Genomic DNA, 6000 nt, shown 5'->3' on the forward strand with positions numbered 1-6000 from the left:
ATCTGGAATCTAAGAGTGCACCATCAACAATAAGTGAACTTTCAGCGGCATCCCCCATTGAAGTCGGTTTTTTTTTTCTTAAAAATTATTACATGTGTACTTTAATTTAATTGAATTTTCTCTGATTAAAAGCATGTATTCAACAACTTGGTGAGCGGTAAAAGGCTCAGATACGAGTATAAGGAGCGGTATCGGTATTCTGAATTTACAATTCGTAAAATTTTTGATATTATTATGATAAGACCTTGACGCGACGCCCTGTGCCTTTCTCGTGCACTAATGCTAGTTATTGTATTATAATTATATCATTAATATCAATATAAAACCCTTAACAGATTTTAATATCAATATACCGTTCAAGCTTGTGTTCATAGTAGTGTCAATAATTTCCTATTTTACTATATATAATAGGTACTGACTACTAAATTATTTACGAGAATACTTTAGGAGCAATTTTGGAGATTTCAATTTCAATTTCAATACATTTATTTCATGTAACCAAGACACATTTTATTAGTAACACTAATCCCCCGGATTTGCCCGGTGGTAGTTGATACACTAACTATTGGAAACAAATTGTAATTTGTCTAATAAAACGATGATAGTCTACGACTGATTTTATTGTACGAAAAATTATTTTATTATGTAGTCATTTGTCGCACAGAGAATATTGTATCGAGTGATAATTGGCCTTTTAATGACTTTAGAAATGTAATGTACTAATTATTTTGATAACCTACAGAAAAAGCGCCAGACGCCATCACGTGGGTGGGTTGGCGCCGGGTGGCTGGGCTAATCCACGCGACGGTTGCGACCGCTGCGACAAGGGTGGAACTACGAAGCAAACAGGTACAGATGGTTTTTTTCTATGTTAGCACTTTTCCTATTGCAGCTTAAAAGAGACTGACGTTTGCTTAATAATTTCAAACTCAAGAATTAGCGAAGGTACTCGTTCTTGCAAAAGCAATTGCTTCTTACCTCCTAAGCCAGAGGCGAAACGGCATTATGGTGTTTATTTTTACTGAATAGATAAAGGTAAATAGCAAATTTCTTTCTTAACACATTTACAGCCAGCGCGCGCAAAACGCTACGAGCGTAGCCGATTACGCGGTTTAGCCGCTTTGTAGCGAAAAACGCCTACAAGCAGGATGGCATGGATGGCAGTGAATGTGTTAAATTTCTAGAACCTAATAGGTACCTACTAGCCGGGCTTCTAACATACAACCGCACACATTACCGTTTCATTACAAGTTTAGTGTTCTCCTCGTAAATACTTACCCCCTTATTCATAAACGTCTACTAAAGTTGACAAGCCGCTAATAATCGTTTGTCCCTTTCCGACGTATTGGTATGATGGAAAGGGATCAACGATTATTAGCGGCGTCTCAACTTTAGTAGACGTTAATGAATAAGGGGGTTAAAGTTTTGTCTGTTTTCGACTGCTTTTATTATGACCAGGAAGCATACATTAAATACATAAATTAAGGTACTTTCTACTGAGGCGTTGATAAGAAAGTACTTAAGTAACCGTCTCAGTTAAGTGGCCGGGCAATAAAGTTAAACTTAATTTCACATTAGGGTCCCTTTGTTTGACATAATTATTGAAAGTCATAATGTAATGATTGTCATAATATCATTAGTCATAATTCTGAAACCGTTAACTTTTCAGGATTTTCCTCGGGTTATCCTATAGATAGGTTAGGTTAGGTTAGGTTTGTTTTATGGCAATCCTCAAAAGTTACGCGTTCTGAGAATAATCAAATTATGACTAATAATAATATGACAATCATTACATTATGACTTTCAATAATTATGTCAAGCAATAGAGACCCTTTTACATTACATAGGGCCACACTGCAGCATTAATTAAGTCAATAACCGTCTACGTTAAAACTATATTGAAATCGTATATTGATTGTCTACACCTTTTATGTACCGTAAAACCTCCCAACAGTACAAAGCTCCCAACTATGGTTCAAAATTTACTGTAATTATTTAGTTCAGGTGTGTCTTTTACTGTATTTTTTGTCGCTCTAAGGCAAGGTATATTTATAAATGGAAGAAAAAACTCGGAGTAAATCAAGAGGGACATCGGTATTGATGATTAATTTCCTTTTGGACTCGTGAACCATAGTTGCAGTATTGGATTATAGTTGGGAAGTTTTCCCTGAATGTAATGGCATTTTAATGTATGACCCGAATACTTAATAATTTAATTCTTTTTGATTTTTTACAAAACTGACAACACAGCTGCGTAAAATGGAGCTGGAGAGTTTTTTTCTTTAATAAGTATTGGGGTTAGTTTAATCTTCACCTTCACACTTTAAAAGTATACGATCGTCCAGTTATCATACTGTTAGGAAAATTATTACTTCATTTTAAAAATTCAGTGTGGAATGCTTTTGAGCTTTAATAAAATATTTGCCACACAACAACTTCCATTAAGTTTGTCAACTATAAATGTAGATTAGCCTAGATACAAAGTACAGGCTTTCTATAAGTTTTTCTATCAACAAATATGAAATGAACTAGTTGGCGCAGCTCCAGTTTGGCTTACGCCTCCAGCTGGTATGCGATTTTTACATATTACTGTTCTGTTCGAGTAAATATTTCGAAGTCCGACTTTTACCTTCGTTTTCCAGTGAGTGCTGCGAAAGAGCATAAATAGCAGCATGTTTATTTATTTATTTAAACTTTTCTGCACAATACACAAAATATCGTACAACTTAATCCCTAAAGGCATTCTCTACCAATCACCCATCAGGCTTAACAGAAACAGTAGTAGGTGCAGGCATTAAAAAAAACAGAATAGGTAAGTTAAAACAAACAATTGAGCGTTTAAGTTACCTAGGTATGCTGATAAAATACGTCAAAGCGCCTTATAAAATATATGGAGCTAAGAACTCGCCATTGATACTTTCGTAAAAAAATTCGAACCTGTTTTTCTACCAGTACCTACTCATTAGTATTACCAGTATTAGAGTATAATGTCAGATAGTATAATATAAATTTACAAATATTGTGTAAATAATAATAAAATTGAGGTACGAAGTGGAGAGTATTATTATTTAAACAAATTCATACATTTTGTAGTGCTGGGCAACACTACGCTAGTTTTGCATGATTCAATATTTCACCTAGATGTGTGCTTGGCGGTGAGCACATGAACAAATGATCTGTCTACCGCAGTAGCGGTGAGCGTGTAACGAAATCGCATGCTAAATTTTAGTTTCGATACGGCGGATACCCGCTAAATAATTCACAAATTCCTACATAATTATTTTTCGAAAAGAAACAGGTTCCGAGAACGATTCCTTGTGTGTGTAACCAAGCCTAAGCTCTGTTATCTTAGTAATTTTTTTTTAAATAGATACAAAGAGCGGATTGTAAATATTAAATACAGTGTCGGGTTGGTTGGCGCGATTAGCCGCCGCCTTATTGATTATCTCTCGAAAGCCCACGCCCTCTTCAATGCTGGCGACCAGTTAAACCTATTTTCACAGCTGTATATAAACGTATCGTATGCACTGATGTTTTAATTGAAAGTGTGTTCAATATTATTCACTATAATTTGCTATAATATGAAAATCGTTAAAAAAGTTACCCCACAAAGTGACATCCCAGAAGGACATTGTCAAATTATATTCGTACCTAGAATATAGGGTTAGTCCCTTAATGGGACATCCCATAACATTTCGGTTGACCTCGAGGCCTACATCAAAAGGCAAAAATGTTCCCTGGGTTCGTTCCAAAGAGGTTATCTGGGTTTGAGGAGCGTGGCAGACGAGACGGCGCCGCACGCCCGCGACGTCGCGGCGCCCAACATGGAGGGTCACCCCAGTCTGAACAGACTAACGGAGATAAAGTACAACTTCTTAGTCCGTTTCTTAAACGAAAACTCAGAAGTAAGTCATTAAAATTGTTGTTATAACAATGAGGCCAAACGTGAACGTAGTCATACACTCATATTAGGTACATATACACGTTTTTTTTTTTAACTGTACATTTAAGGAAACTGAATAGCATAAGTAGTTAATTTAAGTTTTTTTGTATTTTCGTATTGTATTTGTGCGTCTACTGCGTTTCCCCGGATCGGGTAAGTGTTGTGAATATTTAAGTCACTAATAGGAATAAATTTAATGTAAGTATTTACCATTAATTTGATTTAATTTGCAATTAGGTATTTATAAATAATATCGTTAAACTACTTAGAAACTTTTCCATTTCACCCTTGATTCCGATGTTGATAATGATAAATCTGAAATTCTGGACCTACGGCAGGAAAAATGACATCAATATTTTGTAGACAAGTGACTGTCGCGTCAGATATAATAGTGTGGGCGATCATGTGGGCGATAGATGTATTTCAAGAAAATTGCTTACTGGAAGTTCTTTATGAATGAGTCACGTTAAACCGCACAGCGCACCACTAGGGGCATATCGTCGGCTACTGTACACGCTGGGACCACGAACGGGCACGAAGCGGCACACGAAAGAATTGCGTGGGTGTCACACCAACATAAAATAAAATTAACCTACGAAATAAGTGACTGCCACTAACACTAAAAGAGTATTTAGTCAGGTTATATTGTAAGTAAGGTCGGACACGGGTCGGGCACGGCACGAACTAGTTAGCGTGAGTGCCACGGGCCCCGGGCAGAGACCGCATATGAAAAACTAAAAATAAATAAAACACAGGGAATACGTCTTGCGTTGAAATGGATTTTGTACAGTTGAAAATTTATTGTAAAGAACTTGTAACAAAAGTGCGACACGAGTGAGCACGCTATAGAAATGTTGCATCGTGTATGAAATATTTGCCGCGGAAAAATTCTGCATTAAAACTTTGTCAACAAAACTAGTTACATGAATAGAGAATATTACGCAAAACTCTGCGTAGAGGGCATCACTAGCACAATCACAGGGCCTGCCGCGAAACACGAAATCAAAGTGTGGTTTCTGCCTCTTTATCAGTCTTGCATATACGATCGATAGAGGCAGATAACGAAATTTAAATTTTCACAGTTTACAGTAAATATCTAAACAAACCGCCTTGATGCATCAATGTCATAGTGAAAACTTGTCAAAAAACTGTTTAAGGCATAGTATGGATAAATTACTCTATGGTTTACGACGTGCACTAGTGCTACACTTTGGTGGCAGAACATTGAAGTAATACTCCCTATTTATCCAAGTGTGAAACGACCACGAAATTAGTATAGCATTTGAGTTCAGTTTCCGAACCTGTTTGAAATAAGAACCCTAATACTTAACTAGTTATCTATAAGTGCAAATAGTAATAGGTATAGTCTCCAACCAGTCTCCAACCACCTCACGATTTAAATGTCACACTGTTTATTAGAAAAGAAAACCCTGGATCTCACTATGATAAAAATACGTGCTATTCAAAATAAAGGAAGGAAGGAAAGACTTGTGTCTGAAAATGCAATCAATAAAAACTAGAAACCTCTGCGTACTATTTAGAGCTAAAGAACAAAAAGGTAACGGACTACGCTGCCAAAAGTATTAAGCATAGAGTAACTTATACTAGAGCGGTACTGTCATAGTAAATTTTGTAACCCCAGTAAATTCACTGCCATCTGTCGTCACATTTTAAAACTAAAAATGAAGATTTATAAAAATACGATAAAATGTATGTATTTAAATATGGATAAATGATTTTTTTTATTTGCATTAATTATTTTTATGATTTTGACCCATGTTCTTTCACTTATATGCATTAAAATTGTTAAATAACAAACGAAACCGTCAACGCCATCTATACGACAGTAGGCCAAAGCTAGTAGCGCCCTCTGATCAAGAATCTAATTTTCTTGATTTTCGAGGCACGTTAGACTGTATCCATCTATTACAGAGTTATATCCATCTTTGGTATTAAGTAAATACATGCTACTTTTATGATATCACGGTAAATTTTTGCATTTATTTCTAACAAGTGATTGGTTTCGGTTCAGCCTTGCCATTAATACTGCGCAGTGT

The sequence above is a fragment of the Cydia strobilella genome, chromosome Z (genome assembly GCF_947568885.1).
Source record: "Cydia strobilella chromosome Z, ilCydStro3.1, whole genome shotgun sequence".
In the NCBI taxonomy this organism is placed as follows: Eukaryota; Metazoa; Arthropoda; class Insecta; order Lepidoptera; family Tortricidae; genus Cydia; species Cydia strobilella.